The sequence below is a fragment of the Anser brachyrhynchus genome, assembly GCF_964034855.1.
Source record: "Anser brachyrhynchus genome assembly, chromosome: 12".
NCBI lineage: Eukaryota > Metazoa > Chordata > Aves > Anseriformes > Anatidae > Anser > Anser brachyrhynchus.
This window is the reverse complement of record NC_137707.1, coordinates 5,862,294-5,887,730: the sequence shown is the minus strand read 5'-3', so window position 1 is coordinate 5,887,730 and position 25,437 is coordinate 5,862,294. Positions and strand designations below refer to the sequence as shown.

The following is a 25,437-nucleotide window of genomic DNA, read 5'->3' as shown; positions in this document are numbered from 1 at the left end:
CAAGCCTGAGCAAGTAATCTCTTATTTAAATGAGTCACTGGGTCATTTTAATCAGTTAAGTGGCTTAGCACAGCTATGCTTGCTGTTCCTCCAGGTTTCAGGAGCTTCCCTACCTGCACTCACGGCTACCAAAATAATCAGTCCACTCCACCCAGCTATTAGGCCCCAATTCATCAAAATCCCTGAACCGACAAGTGAACTTTCAGTGGCTGAGAAGCCCCTTTAAAACTGAAGGATGACTTACGGTCTTAACCCTGTGCTTCTGGCTTTGTAGCCTTGGTCATTGCTGGGCAATTTAAATGAGGCAGATAAAAGTTACTCAGAGCATTGAATAATACTCAATAAATGATTGCTGATGTATTACACTGGCACTTGCCTAGTAATAATAATAATAATAATAATAATAATAATAATAATAATAATAATAAACAATATAATAGAACAAATGTATTCAAAGTACCATAGGCTTACTAATTCAGTGGCTGCTACTTTATCTTACCATGGGACAAGCTGAAGCAGAGGTGTAAGGAGTAATCTTAGCTTCTGTTATTAAACTGTCTAGAAGTAGAAATGTCCCAGAAGAGAGCGCTTCATTCCCCACACATATTTATGTATACACACATGCATTATGTGGCATACGTTCAAGGCCTCTCTATCTCTGTTCACAACCAGGATGTTGGCACAACTGTGAAGGTTTGGCCTCCTCCTAATTCAAGTCATCTTATGTGTGTGTCCCTCAAACTTGTAAAGGTCTTTGCTGCAGCTGGGAGAAATTGTGGAGAAAGGGAAACAAGGGAGTTGCACAATAAAAGCATCTAGGTAAGGGATGAAACAAAAGAAACACAAACGTGCCAGGAATAGCAAGGTATGGCAAGAAACGACAAAAGGATGTGCCCTTCCCCGTGTGGAGTTTCATGAAGGTTTTTATTTTGTCCCTAATTTTTAGCCCTGAAAGAGCCAACAAACTGGAACTCATTCCTCCTAAGATATAACACTTGAAAATATAATTGATAGAGCAGGGAAAAATGTGAACTACAATAGTAGATACATACCTGAGAGCCTCTTTTAGAGTTGGAAGATCATAAGGACCTTTAAAATACTTGACTTAAAAATAACTCCAATTTCCCTTCCTCAACCCTTAGCTAGGGTTTCCATAACCGCTATCCCCAGTGATGACAGAGGATTCAAGGTGCACACAGGCATTCACAGGGGGATGGATCTCTGCAGGAGCATGACCATTGATATCTCAGACAACAGAAAAGGCTCGGCTCGAGAAATACATTTTTGGAACCAGACTATTTTCAAATGCAAAAAAAAAAAATGCATAAAGGAGGAAAAGTACAACAGAAAAAAGTGAGATTTCTGTCACAGGTTTCTATCAAAGACCTGATAGGTGTTGCTGATTTTGTGCATGGCCTCAGACAAGGCACTTCCCTCACCCAGTTTCCCATCATTAAAACCAAGGGAAAGGCAAAACAGAAGTCAGAAGAATTCTTCAGTTGGGAGCACTTGTTGGGTCTGATATTTTTCCTTTTCAGGAAAAAGTGAACTGTAGAAAAGCTCAAAAAATAAAGTTATATTTTAATCACATCTGAAAAGAAAAAAAAAAAAAAGAAAAAAAGAAAGAGGCAGGAGGGCTATCTATTCAGTGGGAATCCAACAACAACAACAACAAAAACAGTTGCTTTACAAGGGCAATTGAAAATCAAAGTGAATGAGTATTTATAGCAACTGAACTGTTTAAAACAACAAACTGAAACTGCAGCAGCAACTACTTCACAAAGTCATATTCTTGAAGAAGGGGGAAAAAAAAGATCAAAGATCTGCAGGCAGCCAGCTCTGCATACAAGTGGCTTTATCAGCTCTTGGCTGTGTTAAAGAGAGTCAGGCATTCTGAAAGAGAAAACATCTAATGAGGTGATGAACAACACTTTCTTGGCCTTAATTATAAGGATAGGACTAAGCAACAATAATTGCAGGATAAATTATTGTCAAGAGATATTTCCAAACAACAACAACAACAAAAAAAACAACATGTCATTATCAAACAATTATTTTAAGTCTCATTTGCATATAAAAAAGAATAAATGGAATAGTCCTCTTTTCTGTTACATTTGTGGGGGTGGTGGAAATTTTCAGGGTGGTGCATGGGAATTAGACACACTACACCCAATATTGCTAATGACAGATTAATTCTCTGCAGATCACTCTGGGAATTGTACATTTGTATCCAAGGGCAGAATTCAACCCAACAAAAACTCAAAACTCTGTGATGTGCCCCCAAAGAATCATGAGTGTTTAATAATAGGAACAGAAGAGCAACTTCCTTACAAAGTAGCATTAGAACTAAATGGCAGAAAAGTTCCATTTAGGACAGAGAGAATTAAGCTTTGGGTATAACCAAGTAGATACGCACATAAGCTACTCAGACCTTATCAGATGAGCCTTTTAAAAGCTCACAGGAAAGAAATGAGATGTATATAGTAGCCTTGAGTCAAAGAGGGCTTCAGGAGCCAACAAGCGTATGTCATACGAATGGAGACAAAATGAGATCATGGCAATTGCTCTCAGGCATTTATCTCAACACTACTTTGTGCCTACAGATCCCAAGCAGTGGAAGACCAGTAGGCTTCTGGCATTACGAGTGGTGCAGAGCCAGGACGTCAACTTTCCCACATTAGCAAATGGAGTGAAGGCAGATTTTCAACATGGGTCCTGTTTAGTAAATAGCCTTTTTTAAAAAAAGAGCTCAGCAGCTCAGAAGAATACTAGGTTCTGTTTCTAAACTTTTTTTTTTTTTAATTCAGCTGCTTCTGTCTTACATTTGTCTGTACCAACTAGTGAGTATGGGTGGTTAAACCAGAGACCTGAGGAAGAACTTGAGGGCATTAGTCTCCTTGAAAATATGATCCTTTACAATTGTTTTAAGTTATCCCTCCAAATATCAATTGTACCAAAGAACTGGTTGCTTGGCAAAAAATATAATCTTTCCCTCATGTATACATATATGACAGAAATTTAATATATACTCTGGTTGTGAATACAGTACCCGCAAGGAAACAATAAAATAAAGTGATGGTATTTGAATGTCTTTCTTGTATGCAGGTATTTGGCAAGTAACTTACCCACATACAATACTTAGAACAGACCGGGCATATTTTCATATGAATATATACAATAAGAAATCTAATTTCTTTCACAGAGAAGAATGAAAAACAACTGGGTACCACCAATACTTTTTCTTTAGTTTCATCCAGACAATAGGGGCAGTGATAAGTATTATTGTTCAAGAAAAGCTTACACTTTTTTTCCTTTTTTCAACACTCTGATAAATTTGTCAAACTACTTGAAGCATCCAATATGTTTTTCCAACAGGCAGGAATTCATCAATGTCTTTACTCTTGCTACCATGAAAGTATGACAGGAAAAGCATAATTTGAAGAACATAGGCCTTATTTCATTCCTATTATATCAGATACTAGAGCTATGAAATCCGATTTTCAAACATGATAAAGACAAACACATTTTAGACGTTTCATTCATTCACTTACAAAATGTAAAAAACATTGCATAAATTAAACAAGTAGTTTTCAGCTTGTATTTCAGAGATATTTTGAAGTCCACAGGGTACCTCAAAGTACTCTACACAGAAAGTTTCCAATACTGATGTTCAATAGGCTTGCATTTACTTATGTGTTAAGTCTATCAGATCTCCTTTGGTACAAGACAGGTTCCATTAATGCAAAAAGCTTCTCAGCTCCATGGCCTCGGCTCACAGCACACATATATGAGTGCAAACAGTTGAGGTTGAAACAGTTGAGAAGAAAGCTGTAAGACTATAGAAATGCATATAGAGCTACAAGGTAGTAGGAGACAGGCAGCCTAATGAAAAGTCCAGCGAATTCCAAGATTCTGGCCAAATCAGTGGGATATGAATCAGATCCTAGATACTATTTAAGGCTGGGATTGTGTTAGTGACAAGGACGGAATAAAAAAGTGTTTCTTTCGAGTACTTTGCCTAGTGAAGTGAGACAGCACACTAACTGCTTTATTTCTGCCCTTATTGTGCTTATTGTAAATTAAAGCCTTGGCTTGCAAAATACGGAGAAAAGCACAGTTCTTATTTCAAAAGCTCCCTCTAGCTTTTCCCAACTGTTTGTTACCAGAATTTCCCTGATGATCTGCTAGAAAAAGCAGCTTAGAGTCAAAGGTGGTCTCATCAGTCTTAGAGAAACACAAGCGTATATTGTATAACCAATTTCCAGTAGGTTTTTAATTTGTAAAAGCCACACAGTTAAGACGACGTTAAAAACCCACCCACTTCTTTTGATTCAAGATCAAAGAGATTTTTAGAAAAGTGACATAACCCTTAGATGTCCCAGAAAACCACATTTGCCACAATTAACCAGCTTCAGTCTCCGAGCCTCATGCACACAGAGGAGCCGGAACAGCGCATTCGGAGCAGCGGGGTTTTGTTGCAGTTGTGGGCACGTTGGAAATAAACAAGCACAGGTCAAGCTCCCTGTGGCTTCGTCCCAGCCTGTGATAACCGGGGCACACAGGCAAAGGGAGCCCGCACTGACCAAGCTGGGATTACATCAACCAGGGCTCCAGGGAGGTGTAAATCCGCAGACCTCTGCTGAATTCGCCGATGTCTCCGCGGTTCCTACAGCGAGAATCCGATCCCGCAGCTGCAAACACGGCACCATGCAGGGGAAGTGCTCAGGTGTGTGTGAGAGACACCTCTGTCATCCAGGGACAAACTACAGACTCTGGTGACTGCCCTGAGGTAGTAGAAGCATTAATAAATACAAGAAGATGACTGAGATGTCATAGAAAGAGAAAATAAGAAGACGAGAAGTTGGAAGCTAGGATCTACATGCAAGATGCCCCAGCATACTTTCAGCCAGGAGGGGACATGAGAAATTCAGCATACATCTTCCAGTAAAACTTGATCTAAGATATCAAACAAGGTACTCCTTTCTATCTTCAGCAACAGAGCACACGCTTTCAGAGCACAAATGCCGAAGGACAGTTCTGCTTACATGGGTATGTGAATGGAAAAGGTTGTGGCCACTTGAAAGCACATATGAAATCTTCTACAGGACCCCTGTTCTCACACTACATACATTCCTTGCTGTAGATACTAGCTCAAATAAAGACATACACACTCCGTCAGATACTACTGCCTGCTCAAACACCACTCAGAATGGCTAGAAAAACAGATACCTTCAGAAGTAAATCAAAATGATGGGGAATTTCAGTCATTTTGCACATCATCATCATCAGATGTGTAGCCTCATCTTGTGAAATGCTGATATAGAGAACTAGCAAATAATGCATAATCCTGTATATTCTTTTTATATATTTTAACCCTATCCTACCTTTACACATATTTTCAGAGATCTATGATGTCCCAATATTAAAGTACTTTGTGTGCTATAGAAAGGGATAAAAAGACACATTATAAGTTTAAAAACTGAGAATTTCAAGAGAGAGTTAATATTGTCACTAAGGGCACACCAGAAAGAATTACTGTGTTTTTCTGACTACTCTAGCATTAAAGGATTAAATAAGAAAAGCAGTCTTTTGTAAACTCAAGCAAACATACAGACAATGTCAAAGCTATTGGGTCACAAATTGGAGCCATCATTTTCACTTTGAAGGCTTCCACAAGAAGCTATTCTGCACTAGAACTGCCACAAAAATTGAAGGGTGAAAATGAATAGGACAAGAGAAATATGGACTTTAGGTTCTGAAATGATACAAAGTGCTATGTAGAAGCGATGTCTATATGAGACACCAGAATACTAAAGACTTTACTATTACCCATCATGGACTGTAACAGATGGGTTGTACTTGTCATACATACAGAAGGACATGTGAATTGGACCGTCCTCTGTAGAATAAAAATGTTTTTTTCCCTTATAGGAAATTTTAACTCCTCATCATCACTGGAGTGATCTCAAACTCCTCTTTGCTCAGCATTCCAGCATGTATTTGTGGCTATTGACATACGGATCCACATATGCACACGACAGAAACCAAATTGAGCAGTTTTTCTATTGACTTTGTAAATTGTTCTAGCTAGAGGTTTGTTTCAAGACTACCTGCCAGCCCATATTCCATGGGTTGACATGGAAAGAAAGCTCTGAGACCTAACTGGGATGGATTCAGACCTTCAGCTTCTGCAAGATGCCTACTGTCAGCTACTCCGACCTATACCTTTCAAAGTTGATTCTATTCATAGCATCTTAAGGGGTTTTGTCCCAGTATGTCCCACTTACTACTGTAATTATTTGTAATAAATCATAATTATGAAGACAGCAAAAGCTGCAAGAGAAGAGAGAAGATAGAAGAGGACAAGAGGACTCTTCTCTTGTAACTTCAATAGAAGTGATAAACATCAGCCATGGGAGGGCCACTGACTGGGCCACCAGCTGGTGTAAGTAGCCGTGAAGCTGTGCCACCAGACAGCAAAACTCCGTATCAAACCCATCTGTACACACACACAAATACCCAGCAAATTCTTCCTGCACTAAAGAAAGCAGAGGGTCCATTTAAATGCTTACACTTCTGAGAAGTTTCCCAGCATTGCCTTTTCATGTATTCCATTCTAAAAGCATTTGTTGCATGTATATGTTTCCATTTTCCTTGAGTTTTCAAAAGAGTTGGCATTGTTAACTTAGAATATTGCTAGTTAATTGTTGGCAAGAAAAGACAAATTATGAGCAGGGGAACTGTTCTGGGAGGATTTAGTGTATTTGAATAATTTAGACCCCTGCCGTTAATGTGACAGGATTGTTTTTCTCTTGCGGTAGCCTGCTGCTACAAGAATTAAAACTGTCATGGCAGGCTACAGCCTGGGCTAGGCCTCAGTAATGAGCTTTATCAGTCAATAAATGATTTTATGCAGCAAATTAAACTGTAAATTTGGTTTAGGTGGTAAATATTTAGAGAATAAAGATATCCAGCTAATGAGGAGGACTGGGTGGGGAAAAATGTAATGCAAATGTCAATCCTTTAAATCTTTGGTAGGCTCAGGCTTTGCAGAAAGTTTACTGCCACTGCCTTTTTTTTTTTCACTTTTGTAAACAGCAAGGGAACACTATCTACCCTGTATTTACAGATGCTAGAGAAGGAGGGAAAAATTTTTTGCGGGGCACCGTGCGTGCCACAGCTCCACATGCATACTTGGCTCTCAGCCCAAAGCATCAAACGGCCTCCCGGGGAAAGCACCTGTGCGGGGATGGTGTGTGTGTTGTACTCACAGTGGCCAAGCATGGCAAGTTTGACAGGAGATGAGCTCCCCAGGGCAAGAGGGAAGCTTATAGCCCGCTCCTGGCTCTAGTGTCTACCTCTAAACACAGCCCACGTGGAAAGATCTCTTTGCTCCTAGACTTGTAGCAAGGCAGAGTAGCAGCAGCCTGCAGAGGCAACTGGTTTAAAACATTCCCCTTTCAAACAGGAGATTACTCCGGAGGAGATGACCTTTCAGCTCTGGGGCTCGCTTCTCCCTTCAGGCTCACCCTAGTCCCGCACCGCTCCGTGGCCCACCCTGGAGGGCATGTACATGGAAAGGGATTCTGAGAACATCAATCGAGCATCAACAGAAGGAATATGGTTTTAAAAGACACATCTGGATTAACATGGATGAAAGGACCCCGAACAAATAAGTTGCATTTGTTCAAAGGTCAGGTGATTAGCAATATGCTGCTTCGAAAGCAGACAGGGAGACATTCTACCAAAAAGCTGGTTTCCAGCATGAGTCCTTCACTTCCAGCTATGCTCCAAGGACTGTTCTTTCTCCAGGGAACGTCTGGAAATCTTACTAATTTTTGCAAGGGCATTTATTACCACGATGAAAATTTTGCGTTTAAATTTTTTACTGTGGACTGAAAATCAGCTTTCAGAGAAAATAATTATATGAAAAAAAATCAACCCCATAAAGAAATGCTGGAATTCTTCCCAAAGCCAGAAGTGTTAACCTTGCTATCCTTTAACAGTAGTAGCAATATTGTGTATGATTTCTGCTGGATCTATTATTCTGCTCTTTCTGACAAGGAAAATATATGCAACCCTTGATAGGATCAGTGAAACAATGGCTTTATTTATGCCTTCCAGGTGACACTGCCAGATGGTAAAATCTCACGCAAACAAAGCCAGAAGCGCGTGCATGCCACACAGGGCTAACACCAAACCTGCTCCAGGGTGGGAAACCATCTCTGTTCGTGAGACTCACAAGACAACCAAGACTCAATGCCAGAACTCCTCTTTGAGCCCGTTCCAGGCTCAGATGCCGTGCAGTGCACAGTGACGACACACAGGGAAAGAAACCCCAGCTATCATAGTGTCTCTGCAGCGAGTGAGCTCCCTGTCAGGGCTCAGGTCAAGGTTAGCCTTTACATTTTAGAAACCAGTTGATAAAGCAAAGAGCAAAGCAGTCAGCTACACAGGGCTTTAGAGCAAAATTTGAAAAGGACACGGTTACATACTGAAAGGAAATTGAGCCACGGAATATCCCAGTAAAACTCAGTTGGACCCACACATTGTACACTCCAAACAATATGCTATTAAGTGCAATAAATCCAAACAGCACCCTGGGGATTTGTTTGGAAGATCAGAATATATATTATGGATATACTATGGAAGGCTGTTTTTAACATGAAATCTATTCAATTGCAAGCTGTTGATGTTAACCATTTCTTGAAAGACCCAATATACTAATGCAGTTTATTTACATGGCAGAGAATGAGACTTCATGTATCACCTTCTCCATGCCTTTCTTTGATTAGATTGCCTGAGTTTAATTACCAAAGTCTGTTAAAGGACTTTCAGCACAGATGTAATTTCATGCAGGTGTTACCTGGTGTAATGAAACCAGATGTTTCCATCGGAATAGGCCTCCCTCATTTGAAATGTGTGTGCTGCAATAGCCTAATTTGTATCTCCATCAGTTCAAGCTGAAAAAAAAAAAAAAAAAAAAAAAGGTAAAAAAGTGGTTGAGGATGTTAGGCAAGCTCAGATTTTGAGTACAGAATGGATAGTGCCACCTGTTGTTTCCACTTTTCCAACTGTACATAACTTTACTTTAAAATATCTTCCCCTATTGTTCCAACTCTGATTAGTTCAGCAGGCTGGCCACTTCTGCAAAGCATTTAGGAGCATAATGCACACAGGCACAGATTTATACGTGGAAAAGGAAAGGCTGTTCTTCACTGGGCACAGTCTTTGTATTGACATTTTATCCTCACGTACTTCACATAAACCATGAAACTTTCTAATCAGTTTGTACAACGGAGTGGAAAGTTCTTGGCCAATTATGGAATGAAACAAAACATATTTATTGAGCTATAGCAGCAGCAATTAAAAAAACTTGAAACCTTTTTGGTTTCGTTCATACCTTTGAATAGCTTTTGAATATCCAGGGGTTTCTATGAGTAGGAAGTTATTCTCTAGGCAGTTTTAGAGCTGATAAAATGGCATAAAATACCAAGAGAACTGGAGAGTCACAAGGACGTTCATGTGAATTACATGGTCAGATCTGTCACTTATTAGCTAACATATTTGGGGCATGCAGTTTACTTTTCCTGTTATAAAACCCAGTAAACTATATTAAGCTGGTCACTGTTGTAAATATAAAAGAAGTAAATATTCTTTGCATGAGAAGTTCCATGGAAATGTACTTTTTGCATTTGGTTCCTCATGAGTTGCCTTAGCAGCACACCCTCCTCATTTTCCATCACAACATCATCATTAGTGCTGTTTTATAATTTATTTTCATTATTGTAAAATCATGAGTGGACTAATGACAGACCAAAGGCTTAAAGCAACAGAAAGATGCATCATTCAGCAGCAAGACAGAGAGAAGACTCAAGCCCCTGCCATGCCCAAGCTCATAGCAATTGCAGAGTAGTTTCTAGAGCACCCAAGTTTTGAATTGCTGTTCTGATTAACCCAGTTTATCAACCACATCATGGTCAGAGAAGTTGTACACATCAGCCAGCACTGTCCAACACCAGGGAAAAAAATCCTCGCCATCCTGCAGAGGGTAGAAGTGGAGGAATTTGCACAGGAAGTTTCTGCCAGCTGCAAGCTGACACAAAGGGGTTGTGATGAAACGTTCACATTTCAACCCAAAAGGAGCAAACCCAGCCCCAGCTGGCAGGCTAAGTGACTCCAATTGGCCGTTCAAACATGAGCCTGAGTCAGAACCTTTTCACATTTCTCCCCATTGTTCTGTCAAGCCCTGATGCTGCACAGACAACACAAACCCAGCCCTGGGACTCAAACTCCTGGGACTGCAAAGCTCCAAACAATGCAGAGCGAAGGGCCTATGGGCATTAACAGAAAGTTCACAAATAACAGCTAACAAGCAGTGGCACAAAAGGCTTGCCAAGCAGACCGCTCAAAACAACCAAGGCACCCATTCTTTGGGTTAGTTCTTTTAATATAAAAACAAACAAATAGAGAAGATCAAAATATTCATAAACGAAGCTGCCCTCTCCTGCTCTTCCATCCATACCTCATGCTAAACTTCAATCCATTTGGAAAGTACACAGGCGTTTTGGTAGGGTGAATGAGAACTTGCAAGGTGGGGTCTTGAACTGCACGCATGGCAAGCCCACAGATTATACAAATACACATGTGCACACGTGCACACACACACAGACACTGCACACCAACAGCCTCCACATCTCTGCCTTTGCAATTGCCTTCTCGAAGGAATTCATTTTTATGTTGTGTTGTTTTCAGGTTTGTTTGGGGGGCGGGGGGTGAGGAAAGGGAAGATATAGGTAACTCAACTAAACTACTGTCTGCCCTCATTATTTCAATTCAGGGACTGACAGTACAAGACTTAATATTACAATAAAGCAAAACTGGTGTCAGCAAAAAAAAAAGTTTCGATGACACACTGATATGGAACACTATGATACACTGGTAAAAACTATGTGAAAACCAGAAACACATAAGACTGCAATTTAATCTTTTTATTTGAAATATAAATATTGTTACTATCAAGCTTGACAGTATAGAAAATGTGTGCCCTGCAGCCTTCTGACAAAACAAAATTTATATTTAAAACTTCCTGAAATAATGCCTTTCATATGTGGAGTTTTGTCACATTGCAGCGGCTCTGAGCCTACCTTATGGTCCTGCACCTTTAATTATTTTATGCCTAGAAGACACATTTTAAATAGAAGAGGCGGATTACAAGAGTTTTGACAGCTGCGGATGATTAAAATACTGACAACATGCACTATATAAAATTCCCTGAGGTTTTAGCTGGGTACTCACACGAAAGTTAGCGATTCAATTCCCTCCCCCCCACCCAAATCCCACCAGCATGAAATGTTCATACCACTGGCCTGCTCTTACCACCCCCTCCTCTTTAGCCAATACAAACCCCACCACCACCTTTTTCTTTTTTTTTTTTTTTTTTTTAATATCTCAAGGCCACATACTTGAAAATTGGTCAACAAATTTGATTTAGTAATCTGTTCCCATTTAACAAATATGCGGCCAGGTTTCACGACCAGCTGTTCTATATCATTGCATGAATGGAGGGAAGGGAAACCATTTAAAATGTATGAATGGTTTTAGGTTTTGTTTCCACCCATCCCTCCCACCCCCCTCTTTACAGGAGTGTTACAGCTTGTGCTAATTTTCTGGCCTCCTGACCTCTGTGTTTTGGTTGTGCAAAATATTATATTATGATGGAAAAAGAGTGCTCTCCAGTTCAGGAAACACTGAAGGACTTTCTTAACTCTGCGAGCAGCCCCCTGACTTCGCACGCTTGAGTCAGGGACATATTTATGTACTTTGGTTAAACTGGGACTCTGCCCTTCCAATTCTTTGGATTAAAAGCTACATGTGAAATAATATTAATTACGCTGACTTTGAGCTGTGGCTATGACTACATCAGTCTGTCTCTCACTTTATTACAGTACCGGCTAAGGAGTCAAAGCAACCCTAGAAGAAGCAAATCACCTCCAAAAATACATGAGCAATAGCAGAGTCAGACTCTCTGGATGTCGGTCTTAGAGTTATTGCTCATTTTTATTATCTTTAATTCATTTTAATTAGACACTTCAAAATGCAAGAAAGACAAAGAATTAAATCACCCAAAGAACAGACATCATTTGGATGTTCCTTTCAACCCCAGAAGAGGGAGTTTTGAAAAGGCAAAGATGGATTTGGGATAAACCAGTTTCCCCACTGACGGTGGGAAAGCATATCCTCCTTCAGTCTCATGGAGCTCCCTGGCAGAGGTGAAGTTTTAGGATGGATGGCATAGAACAAACTCGGCACTCCAAATAAAGCAGAGATGACCCAGAGAGATGTGCAAGCCAGGAAGGAAGAGCAGCAACAAGGCTGATGTCACGGAAAATGCAGAAAGAGATCCCCAAGTGCCACACAGCACAAGGGAGAGGGTGAACAGCAGGATCTTACGGATTCACCTCAAATGCTTCTCATTCTGCTAAATCCTTTTGAGAAGCTTTTCCACCAAAATGAATGTGCTTTGTAGTACCAACTGTCATTATCTATTTTCCAAGTGCTAACCAAAGGAACACGGCGGAGCTTGGCACAACAGCCTTGTGTAACAGCACAGGCACATTTTTTTCCTCTGGATGCAATTACAACCTCCGTGCTGGTTCCCATGTCCGAATGCTACTGCTACAGCAAACCGTCAGAGAATCTGTCCGCCCGCTCACCAAACACGCCTGTTCAGGTTTCGAGTGCCCACTGTCCCACAAGGCGCACAGTATACCTGCAACCATGTAATCCTTTTTCCTTAATGATCATGTAATCAATTTTCATTTTAGAACTGTGCAGCATATATAGATTTAATAACCTATATTAAAAAACACAGGGAAAGGAGGTTCTTCTTACAGTGCAGCGCAAGTTGTTGAAGTAGAAGTAAAACTGCAGAAACAGGAGCTAAAAACAGTTGAAATAGTTAATTAAAGAAGTAAAGACATGATGCAAATTTGTCAAAGGCACCTTTGGCCAAGATACAAAATATTCTTTTAATCCTCAATATTTGCAAATACAATGTTGGATATATATATATATTTATATTAGAAATAAGGAAACACTTTTTGTTCCTTGAAAAATCACAAATCCACCAGTTACATACTCCAGGAATGAGCTACAGCAATAAAACTTCATACATACAAAACTTCACTTCCTAAGAACACGTTACTTAGAGCAAAGTATATTTGGAAAATGCCACCAATAAACAAGTGCCTTCAGCCACGTGCCCTGAGGATTTCAGAGTGTGTCAGAGAAGCAAATAGGATCTTCTTCCCTGCCGCTTTCCCCATGTAAAAAAAAAAAAAAAGTTTCAATGACTACGTACCTCAAAAGTATAATATCTGTACTAAAAGCAGGTTACTGAAGAAGTCACTGTTATTTAAAGGGATACAGGGAGTTATCTGAGGAGTCTCATTTTGGAAATGCAGCCCGAGAGGGGCTAGCTTAATGCCTGGGATTGTGTAGGCTTGAAGAAACCAACACAGCGTGTGCTGGGTTTCCTGGTTCACTTGGCCATACTCACCAGCGTGTTTCAAGGCAGAAGCAGGAGTGTGTGAAAGACTACAAGATTTCGGTACAGGTGTAGTTATCTGCCTGCAGTCTGTCTGTGAGGAAACCTCTCCATGAAGTTGTCTAGGCCCTGTGCACTCCTCCCTCAATTCCCCATAACTGCAGGGAGCAGAATCTGTTCATAGCCATACTGCATTATAGGTAGCCAAAAAGTGTTTCACGTAATACAGGATACAATCAATCAGAGCCCCTAATATCGTGTAGGTACTACGGATGCCAGGCTGCTTCTGCAGACAACGTGGGTTTGTAGAATTAACATGTATCACATCAATACACAGCTGAGAAAGGTAAATTCATCTCACCAGGGTGTAAAGGCAAACCCAGTCAAAGGCCAGAGACATTATACTGATTCTTCTGGCTTTTGCAGGCATCTTCCAAGGTAGCTTTATCCCTGTCGGAGTTCTCAGTGCAACAAGTGTAAGCACAGCTACAGCAACACCACACACATCTCTTTAAGCCTCAAGCATAAGTCTTAAGCAGTGCAAAGCAAATTTCTACAGCTTTGGGAAGGACTCAGAGCACCTGGCAATTTTGAGACAGGAAAAAACAAGCCATCCAGAACATCCTTGCAAGTAATTGAAAATGCCCCCTCCTATATCTGTGCGGAGTCAAACATTGACTAACAGCTCTGTGATGAGTGTAACTTGAACACACATTGGCTGTAATAAACAGCAGAGGCTGTTCACTCTAGTAAATATACCATAAACAGAAGTTAGCTGGGGAAGCGCTCAAATCTTGGCTCAGTCCACTCCAGAATAAGATAAGGGAGCAGAAATCTCTGCGGAGAGCTTCGGAGATGGAAGCAAGGACCAATGGGATGCTGCATCACTAACGATGAAAATTGTCCACAGTAAGCACATGAGTTGTGAACCACTTCAAAGAGAAGCACGAAATGTGGGAAGAGCTAGAATGAGTCTCCTGGTGCGTGCATCACACCACCACGTTCATGCAAACGGTTAGAAATGACTACGGATGGATCACTTCTGGTCTGGCACTGAAAAGATCCTGAGCACCTGGCAGTCCCCACTGATATCATCCAGTGCTTTTAACCTGCAAGCCAGTGAGAATTAAACCATGAATTCAGTGCCAAAGAAGCAGTTGTGCAAAAGACAGGCACCTGTGCGCCCTAATTATGTTGTCTACATTGTGCTGCTGCGAGCTCAGGCCAAGCTGAAAGGGGGAAGATGGGTGCTCCTCCACCGCTGTTCCGCCCCTCAGTCATCACTGTGCAATCAGCAGCATCTGCTCATTTCCAGACCGTCGTTAAAAGACAAATAGCACTGAAAATCACTGCCCTTCAGCTAGCCGGCACCCAACTCTCAGAGCTGGGTTCCTCGGGGCTAGGGGACTGCACGCAAAGTGCCGGAGACTACCAGAAAGCTGGGAGCATGTCTTTTTAAAAAAAAAAAAAAAACTTCAGGGAATATTTAAAGCATCCCCATCACCCCACCCTTGGGAAAATGAGTTATTAAAAACGTTGGAATGCAATCTGTGTCAAAGGAGACATTACATCAGTCGCCTGTCCGCCTGCTTTGTGTTGTTGTTCAAGTTCTCAGTAAAGCAAAAGAATGAAATACATAACCTAGTGTCCTTGTCCTCAAACCTTCATTGTTATATATAGGATATTGCTGAGTATTTTATGGCTACTGCTGTTTCCTCACCAGAAACTATCCAATACAGATGTTCAAGCATTGGTCTGTAAAACACAGCATCTATTAGAGCAGTTAAGCCACCCAAGGCTCAGCTCTTTCAGCTTCCCAGTTCGTTACATATATCATACCGTATATTATTGGTTGAATCATCACTTTTGAACTGATTTTGGTTTTCCACAACGCGCAGCTTCTGATACACACGCTGATCTGCTCAGATTCTGTCTCTCATCTTTCTTCGCACAAGTAGTTACAGCTTAGCATTTTTGCATCCAATTATGAAGAAAGATGAGAATGAAATGGGAAATAAAAAAGTGACAGGTAGAATTACGGAACAAAATGGTATTGTATGCTTGCTTGATGCTAATTGGTTTTCTTAACTGTTTAATATCTGTGGCATAGCATAAAATAACCCAGTGGGAGCAGTCTGCCAGCCATTTTAGACATGTTTTTTGTCAATTTAATTTACTTAGTGGCAGCTCTAATACTTTTTGTTTGCCAGGGATCTCAACAGACATAGCAAGGATGACCTTTATGGCAGGAAAAAAAAAAAAAGTGAGGGGGATAAAAGAAGAAATATTTTTATTAAAGAAACTGTGAGATATTTTGGATTAGGTGAAGTTTCCTTTTTTTACCTTATAAAAGTGCAATATATAATTGTTTAACATTAATGAGCTAAAAGATCGGCACATCTGAGCTCTACCATTACAAAACATACATATATATATAATATATATACTTCCTTTCATGTACTTCTGATTATTGTTAGTGGTAGAACTTTTTAAGTCCAGCCAGCTGAGACTGCAGGCAGGTCACTGCTGATGAGCAAGTGGAAATGCAAGCAGCCAAGTGACAGCAGACCAAAGCAATATTCTACAGCTCAGCTATTCAACAGCATGTGTTGTGGGGGTATAATTCTGGGAGTACCTAAACACTCATCGAGAGTGATCAAGAACTGTTGAAATCTCTGTTGAAATGTGGATTCTAGAGCCATTCTGCCACTGGCAGTGGGGAGCCAGGGGTGCGAGTGGCAGGGCTGTCTGCAGAGCCTCTGTCCCTGCTGCCCCAAAGACAAAGCGTGCCTTACAGCCCCAGTATCCTAAACCTGAGCAGATGCATCATTTCCACATGCTAAGGTTACTGAGCATCTAAATAGGCACCTGAAATGAAGTATGGCCACTTCTGAAAATGCGTATTGAGCATGGCAGAGGCATGACAAGAATGAATTAGCTGATGCCTGCTGGCTTTCGATGAAAACTGAGCTCAGAGACCGGCCACCATTGGTTTTGTATTCTTCTTTATCGATACTAAAGTGATGGAAGGTAAGCAGGCAGAGGAAGAAACAGAATAAACTTTCTGGTGACCTCAGACACGTAACTAGATTTTCAGTTTGGGCTGCGGAATCAAGGTGGGTAATAATTTTAACACCAGCATTTTCACTGGAGGATAATGTTGTTAAATAATAGGCATAAAATCAATAACAACTATCACGTTCTTTGGAACTTTGTGAACTTACCTCATTCAAATTTGAAAGCACTCTGAGATCCAGACAGCCAAATGCTGTAGAAAAGCAAGGTGCATTTAAAATTGAGCACTTTGGGCTTACGTTATGCTCCCAGTTACAGCTTTTGGGATCCTGTACATGAGCTGTACAGATTTTTTCACATATGTCCAAGAAAAATGGGCCTCGTAAGATGATAAATAGCATGCCTTACCAGAGAGTATATGACAGGTTCCAAAAATGGTACATTTTTAAATTGGTATAGATATTTATACTTGCTGTGATCCTCTGAGATGTATGTTGAAATCTGTAATATAAACAGCAAAGGGTATTCCAAGACAAGCAAATTAAAATGAATTCTGCATCATTCTCTCCTGTCCTATTATTATAAGGTCTCAAGAGGCCTACAAAAATTTGGATGTGAATTAAAACTGTATGTGAGTATAGTAAAAGTTACTTAAAAAAAAAAATCCACAACTAATCTTTTATTAGATCACAGTGTAACTGACGTTTAAAATAAGAAGTTAGGCCTATTATCACAATACATAAACAAAGTCTGTGATAGTCTATCACTAGTATGCTATGTCTTTCTAACATCTTACATTGTTTTCCTATACATCTAAAAATGCATATAGCACCATCAGTTTCAAGAGACAAAACTTTATTTTTCAGAAAGTCGTATCAGCCCCATCTCTAAGAAAGAGCTATTTATCAACATCTGATAAAACCGCCATCCATTCATATTCTCTTGGCAGTAGCTTTTCCTCTTTACTCTCGGGTTGCTCTTCACAGGTAATAACGTGGGCCGGGAGAGGACCTCCCCAGCCTTTGAATTGTTAGCAGTGCCAGACGCCCCTTAACATCTGTCTGCCCTGCTCTGGAAACCCTCTGATGAAGTCTGCATCATTACTCAATTCCCCTTGTGGTTAGAAAGTTTTCCCCAAGTCATCCTAATGCATCTTGACTGAAAATTAAATTGGTTTCTTTTGAATTCCCTCAAGTGGAGAGAGAACAATAAGCGCCATCCTTTGCGCAACTTCCTCATATTGGAAAGACTATCAGGATGATTTCTCTGTAGGTTTATCAGTTCCCACAACTTTTCTTCACAGCTCATGTTCTGTAAATCCCAGATTTTCTTGTCACACTCCTCCCAATTTAATATTCCTTCTCGATATTTAAAACAGGGTGCCCAATGCAGTTCTTCAATTGTGTTCCCTACTGGAATTTTTTCCCTAATTCTTCACAAGGTCATTATATGAGACAAAAACAGAAGCTGAAATCAGGATATTTCAGCAACATCTTTCTCTTTACCCCAGGATGCTTATTTTTTTCAGAGAAAGAAATCAGATGCATTTGCTGAGAACAAACCACTTCAATCTTATGCTATCTTTTACAACCTCCTTATCATTTGCATAGTTAGACATGAATTTTTTAAAGATTTGTTCCAGTGTATTTCCAGGAATAGCTATTGGGCTGACTGGTTTATGAATTCCTGGTCCCTTCCTTTTCTCCCTTTAAAAAGGTAGGCACGACATATAATTTTCTACCATGCTTTGGGGCTTTCTTCATTTTCTATAATTCTCAGAGATCATCATTTAGCATATGTTTAATAGAAATGCATGCTGCTATTTCATTTCTAATAAATTGATTAATTCATTCTAAGATCTTCCTGGAGAACTAAACAGAAGAAAAGCTGGACGTTCTTAAAAGTTCAATTGGAATATACAGAGCAGCTGACTTCCAACCCCAAGCTCAAGGTATCCTGTTATAGGTAAGGCATTACTCCACAGATTGGTCATATATGGCTGGCTCTGCACATCTGAGAAAAGAATGAGTAAATTCAGGGAGTTTAAATTTGCAGAAAACTAAGTATAGAAAAAATAATCGTTTTCTTCATACACCTTCCAGCAACCACAGGTTATTAGAATGGTTTTGCTGTTTGGTGATGTCTCACCAAAGAAGCGCAAGGAACACAGCACCAAATCCTGGCTTATGAGGATTTATTCTTCTTAAAGGAAGAATCCCAAGCCAAAGAATACCACCAGAGTCCAGATCACCAAAAGTTTTACCAAAAGTTTTGTTTTGGGGTTTTAGGCCCATTGCTACATTGATAGAAGTTCCTTTGCTCTTTGGCCTCCTCCTGTCTCAGCTCTATGCAGTGCCAAAAGTCACCGCTCGCTGCGTGTTCCAAGAGAGGATCCATCTCACACAGTCTCTGTATGCCACCGCCACCTGAAGCAGTGAGAAACTTCCCTGCAGTTACTCCTCTGCTTAAGGTTAGGCAGGCGAGTAAAGCGGTTGCAGGACCAGGTACACGTCTGAGCTTGGCCAAAGAGAAACTTTAATACTGGAAGGCAGGAAGCTTGAAACCTTTAGCAAGCATTAAATGCTCTTAATAGAGAACAGAAAGAAATTGCTGTTTCTGTATGCTGCCCCATCTGAATATTTTTAACATACCATGGGAAAAAAAGATTTTATGAAGAGCTGATTCATGTGTTATGTCACTTGTGCACTAAATACTATGTTATCTTCTGAAATTACAGAAAGGAGGATGGTATTTTTAGTAATTGTTGGCTACTCAAGCCACCAAAAGAAAGTATGTTTCTCTGGGTACAACTAATTCTGTTTGTGGTTTCAGAAACCACGGCCAATATTTCAATAATATATACATTACGAACTGCTACAGCTGGCAAGGTGTATCTGTGTTGTCTATTCCAGGGAAGGATTTTGCTGCCTATTCAAAATGAATAGATTCAGAAGTGGAATCCAGCATGGAAAATAAAGGAAGGTCAGGGGAAGGGTAATATTTATGGAAGATTGAGTATTTTAGCATGCTACTGGCTTCAGGGTCTGCACTCCCTAAAAATACCGGGTTTTATGCACAGGAATCCTGAGCAGACAGCGTACAACTAAAGCACTTGTTTGAACCTTCAGAAGCAGACAGTTGTTTAGTATTCAAAAAAGAAAAGAGAGAGAGCTTTTTCATTTTATGTCGCTCTAAAGCAGAAATGCTTTACTCAAATAAGCAACCCAAAAAGGGTTTTTCAATCGACGAGAGCAAAGCTCTCTCGATACACCTGGATTCTGGCAGCTAGTATAGCAGATACAGTACCTCATCCCCTCCCCACTGCAAGCAGAAAGCTGCAACTTTCTGAAATGTTCATGTGTTGGGCGACTGGATGGATCAAGTGCATGGAGGGTTGTAAGATGGGTCTGAAAGGTTTGAGAAGGAAGTGGGGGAGCATACTTGATGCCATTCAAGAATTTCCAGCCGTGATTAGAGATGGAAATAAACAATGAGAGTTAAAACTCAGCAGCTGAATTGCTTGTTTGGAAATGCATGAGAGCTAGCGAGTTGAAGGATGTGGAACAACCATCCACTGCAATCAACTACCTGGTTCAAATGTATAAATCCAATGGGTTTATAAAAAGTCTAATCCTCACATGACCATTCATTGATCAAATGACAGGTCTGAGCTCATCCTACCTGTAAACGTTATCCTTCCACGTTGGTAAGCAAATGTGCATGGCCAAAGACTGCATAGGCCACGAATGCTATACAGCAGAACCTCTTTTCTGAACCTACAGTCATTTTGATAGGAAGGAGGTCAAAAGTGCTTTAAATATAGAAATAGAGAAAATTGTCTTCGCTGGCAACCACAAGAAAATTCTTTCCATAGCTTCCAATTTTGTATCTTTAAGCATTAAATTCAGGGGGTCAGAAGAAGAGGGAAATAAGGTAAAAAAACAGTGACTCTGAAAATACCCTTGCAGAATGCAAGGAGATCCATGCATTGGGTAGCAATGGGTCAGAATGAAGAGGCATAAAGTATATATATATATATTTTTTTTTGGTATTTGCTCAACTCTTTTCCAACGAGTTCCTACTACTATCAGTAAATTACATGTGGAAAATACTATGTATTCCATACTACTAACTAAGTCCTGATTTTTCTCTTGGTTAATTCAATGACCAAACTTGTATTGGCTTTAGTTGGAGCATATTGGACCTCTGACTTCTCAGATTTATTTTCATGTGCCTGGGAGCAAAATTCTGGTTATATATCTACACTCACTCTGCAGCTCCTCTCGCCATCTCAGGCATAACTGAGCTCACATCAACAAACCTCCCTGAGCAAGAAACGAGCACTGCTCCAAGGTTCAAGGATACACTAGCAGGTCCTGCTCCCTGCTCTGTTTCTATGTACATTTTGTTTTGCTTCAGTATAAACTGATTTACAGGAAGCTTCCAGTAAAGGAAAGTTGTAACTCATCTGAAAAGAATCTGCACTTTAAGGAACAGGCACCTTCTTACTGGATCTTAAATAATGTATCACATAATGCAATTATTCTATGTCTCCTGGTCATCACATGGTCTGGGGAAATCATAGTCAGTTTGTTTTTTTTTAATATTGGGAATGTAAGAATCCTACAGAGTGACAATCTACATAAAACTGTATTCTTCTCTCTCCACGATGTAACTCTTTATTAACGTAACTCTTGCTCTTATTGGAGCAAGCAATTTTTGAAAATAATGACCTTTTCTCCATTTCACATATACATACATAAAAATAAATGTAATAAATGTCCTTTGGGATGGTTGCTTATCTAAAACATACCAGACAGTTACACTGTATGGTGTTTTAATTAGAAACTCTCACTCAAGAGGTCCCGTTTGAAATGTGTGATACTCCTCTGTACTCCATTGCTGAAGTTGTGTTGTATTACAATCACATCTCAAGTCAAAGAACATAGCCATTTTTTCCTAGATCAGACACCTGCTATCAATTTGAATGGTATCTGATTGAATATTTGTGCAGGAAGGACAAGAATCAATTATTCATGAGTACTAAACAATAGACTGTATAAACACAGTTCATGAACCTGAATCCTTTACAACCTAGCTTATCTTTGATACATTTATAAGGGCAGTCACATCTTTTAAACAACTGACATATTTATGGCACAAAAAGGGGGGGATAAGAGAGGAAACAAATGTTTTTGTTAAAGAAAATGTGAAATGTTTTGGATTAGGTGAAATTTCTTTTCTTTTGCTTATAGAAGCGGTAATATTTAACCGTTTAACTAAATTTAACTAGACATCTCATGTGACAGCCCTTTCCCTTAGACTCCCAGCTCAGATTCCGCTGAACCAGGCCATTTGGGTAATTCAAATGAACATGAAAATGTATGCAACTTTTGGATGCTTACCCAGGAGTGTTGTGTGAGTTTTGGACTCTTACCTGTTCTTGGCAATTTAACAGAACAAAACATTTTGAGGTTCTCCCCTCATTAGGTCTTCTCCACTGCAGTAAACTATGTTCTTTCGCTGGCAGCCTCCTCACTTTAAGCTTTCAAGTACAATTCAATTAAGTTCTGCTAGGTCTGCAGTGCTGATCAGGTTGAATATAAGCCAGCAGGAACCCTGCACCTTATTGTTTCATCTGAGCTTCATAATACAAATGTGGCTGATGTCAGAGGGGGGAAAGCCCAATCCACAGCTTCAGGGAAAATGTAATTCTGACATCGTGGCACAACAACACAAAAGAGACCGCTAAATATTGCATTCTGTTAAAATCCTTCCTCCCTCCAAACAGGGCTGTGAATGCTGCTGTCATGTTTAATACATTTTAATGTACGCTCTTTTTATTATCTTATGGCAATGGCTTAAATTTCAATACAAATGTTTAAAGCATGTGACATTCTGAAATTATAGCATCCGTATTTAAAGTCTCAAGATTACAGCTTCAAGTGGTGAGTGCTTGAACTATTCTGAAATACAATTTGAATTAAAATCAATCCTCCAATTGACTTTTAAAAGGCACCCAGTGCTGTTTACTTGTTTTTATGGAAAATAATACAGGAAATTCATTTCTTTCATACCTTAAGTGTCTGAATTATAGAAGTCTATAATGTAACATGGCATGCTTGATGAATAACATTTCAAGTGATTTAGTTTAGAGCAAATGATTGGCAGTTAGTGACTTTGATAGAAACTTGCTGCCTGACAAGCAATGGGCAACTCAGCTGTACAGCCGATTCAGTGAAAACAAACTCGGAGTGAAAAAAATTTCTACTGGGTTACATTTTATGCTGGGGATTCAGAGAGAAGAAGGAGGACATAACTCTTTCCTAGACCTAGTAGCTGCTGCTTTAAGAAACGAAATGACAAGATTATGGGCTCTCCCTCTGCCATGCATCTCCTTCATAAATTTTAGCATTAAATTATAAATAAAACATATGAGGACTCAGCTCAATGAGAAATATGTCTGGACTTTGGCACTGTATAGGCCTGCACAAATCCATACAAGCTGCTTAACATTGATTTTCTTTGGCGTCTTTTGCAGCCCTATGTGGGCTTTGCAATGCAGAAGGCAGACATGCCTTTTATTGTATCAGGCCCTTTGCCATTAATTACAGACATGCCTTTCCTTAATGACTGGGCACAATCAGCCTGTTGATTCCCCGACTGGATCACCAGAGGATGTAATCAACAGCACGGACCAGGACTGTCAGCCATTTGCTCTTCCTGGCCTGCCCGTTTGCCCCATCCTCTTTGTTCTCTTCACGATTGAGACTGAGGCCAGCAAGGTTTCCCATCACATGTGCACCGTGCCCCCATTCTCCTTGTTCACCCATCTTTCTGTCCCACTTACCATCTCCAAAGGGAAAAGAACTCAACGTACGTCTCCGCTCTCCTTCAAACAGAGGACAGTGGGGAAAGCAAGAGGAAAGACTCATCTTTCATACACCTAGAAATGAAAAATTCCACAGCAAAGCCAACATCAGGCCCTCGCTCAACGTGGAAAGCTAACCAAACCTCCTGAGTCTGCAAAACTGAGTGGAAAAATTGCAAAAAAACAAATTTTGCCTGTGGTATTTTCACATCTTTTCTCTGGCCCTGGCTAGAAAAGTAAATGGTCTTGGTGGTTAGTGCACGGGGCCAGGAGTGAGGAGCCCTGGGCTCTATTCATACCTCTGCTACTGACTCACTGCAGCAAACTGTTTGGACAAAATTCTTGAAAAGCACTCGCTAATTTTGGGAGCCAATTTTTTTGCGTAAACAAGTAGAGACATGTAGGCGCAGAGTACCTACCGCTTTCCCTAAAGCCAGAGGGAGATTCTGGCACGCACCACACAACAGTCAGCCATCCAGAGCAGGATCTGGACCTTCATTTAGGAAGACACAAAGCACTCTTCCATCTGAGTCAGAGAGCTGAGAGCTCCTGCTGGGCCCAACAGATATTCTTCCAGTGACGCCGGACTCAGCATTTAATCACGGCACCCAAAATTACCAGACACACGAGCTTGAGCACTCCCTGTTTCTCCCTTCTGCTATGTGGGCATCATACATGTGTCATAAGAGTCCCCTGACCTCCTATTACAGCGTGTCACAAAACCCAGCAATCCTGTTTCAGGATAGCAGAATATTACAGTAATATTTTGATGAACCTTAGAAGAAGGTTTGGTTCAGATTTGTGCATCTCGCAATAGCCAAATTGCTCTTGGAGGATGATTTTAATTTTTCCAGATTAGTTTATCCACAGTAATATTCCCCTGTGTCTGAAGGATTTGTTAAATTGCTTTTCTTAATAAACCTTTCATATCAATTTCATCCTGCTGGGTAGATTTTGCCACTTTAGCAAGAGCTACTGAAACATGTATCTGATTGGGAAAAAAATAAAATAAAATGTTCATGTTAATTTCTTTCTTTCTTTCTCTCTTTTTTTTACCTAACTTTGGCATAATTCCTGGAAGATCTATCAATAATAGCCAATCCCCATGATTGGCTCATGCAAATAACGACTGTTGAGCATGTAGAACAAATTGGGCAAGACCCTGCCCTAAGAGCAGAAGGTACAGCTCTCGTCAAAATCAATTCTCTCTCAGATCTAAAAGGTCATTGATAATTATGCGCATGTATCTAAGAATGAAATTTGCCTCATTGAGTGATATTGCTTCTTCACTTGCAATAATGTAAAGTAAACAGTAAAAAGACAGAATTGAATGAGACATCCTCGCTGTTGTTCTAGCAACTGAATGTTGTGTTTCTGTCCACAATTCACTTTCTGTTCAACTGCCTGCATGCAGTATTTCAAAACTTGATGCATTTTCTTTGCCCAGGGCAGATTACATATGTCATGTTTTTCCCCTCAACCAGCTTTACAGTTCTTGTGCTCCCAGAGAATTCTTCCCCAGATTTATTCAGATTGTGTGGGAATTTAGTTGCTAATCAAAGAAAAACGAGACATTTCAATATTAAGGTCTAGAGGTGAAGTCCTGAGTCTCTTACTGAAGTGCAGAGAAAGCCTTCATGTTCAGTGGATCTGCCTGGCCTGGTACGGTGCTAATAGATCCCAGATTGTTGTGGGACTGATCTCAACTGGAAAGCCTTCATCTCTAGGGGAAAAAGGTATTTCACCTCCCCTACGTCTTTCCACACCCCTGAGCAAATCATTTAAAAAAACAGCAAACGGATGCCATTGCTCCATGAACAGAACACAATCAATAATATTGTTACAATTTACTGTTTAAGTTTGAAAGAAATATGCTTAAAGAAAAAAGAAAATCAAATCAACCGTGTCTTAAAATGCATGGTGAACATGTCCCCAGCCTTCTGTCCCTTATGGAAATTGTGCTTATACAACAGATAACTCAGCAATGCAGTCAATAACTGCA

General features: G+C 40.2%; 1 protein-coding gene across 2 annotated transcripts in view; it reads right to left on the bottom strand.

The window, feature by feature from the left end:
• Positions 1-3,705: 3,705 nt before the first annotated feature.
• The window catches only part of LOC308176580 (uncharacterized protein), a 378,041-nt gene continuing 356,309 nt past the window's right edge, over positions 3,706-25,437 (bottom strand). The window contains exons 8-9 of one of the 2 annotated variants that reach the window (XR_013938409.1): positions 8,867-8,963; positions 3,706-4,784 (exon numbers count right to left, since the gene is read on the bottom strand). The gene's annotated coding sequence lies outside the window, so the exon portion shown is untranslated. Of the gene's footprint in view, positions 4,785-8,866; positions 8,964-22,632; positions 23,511-25,437 lie in introns of those variants that run through there. The other variant, XR_013938410.1, reaches the window with a different exon arrangement.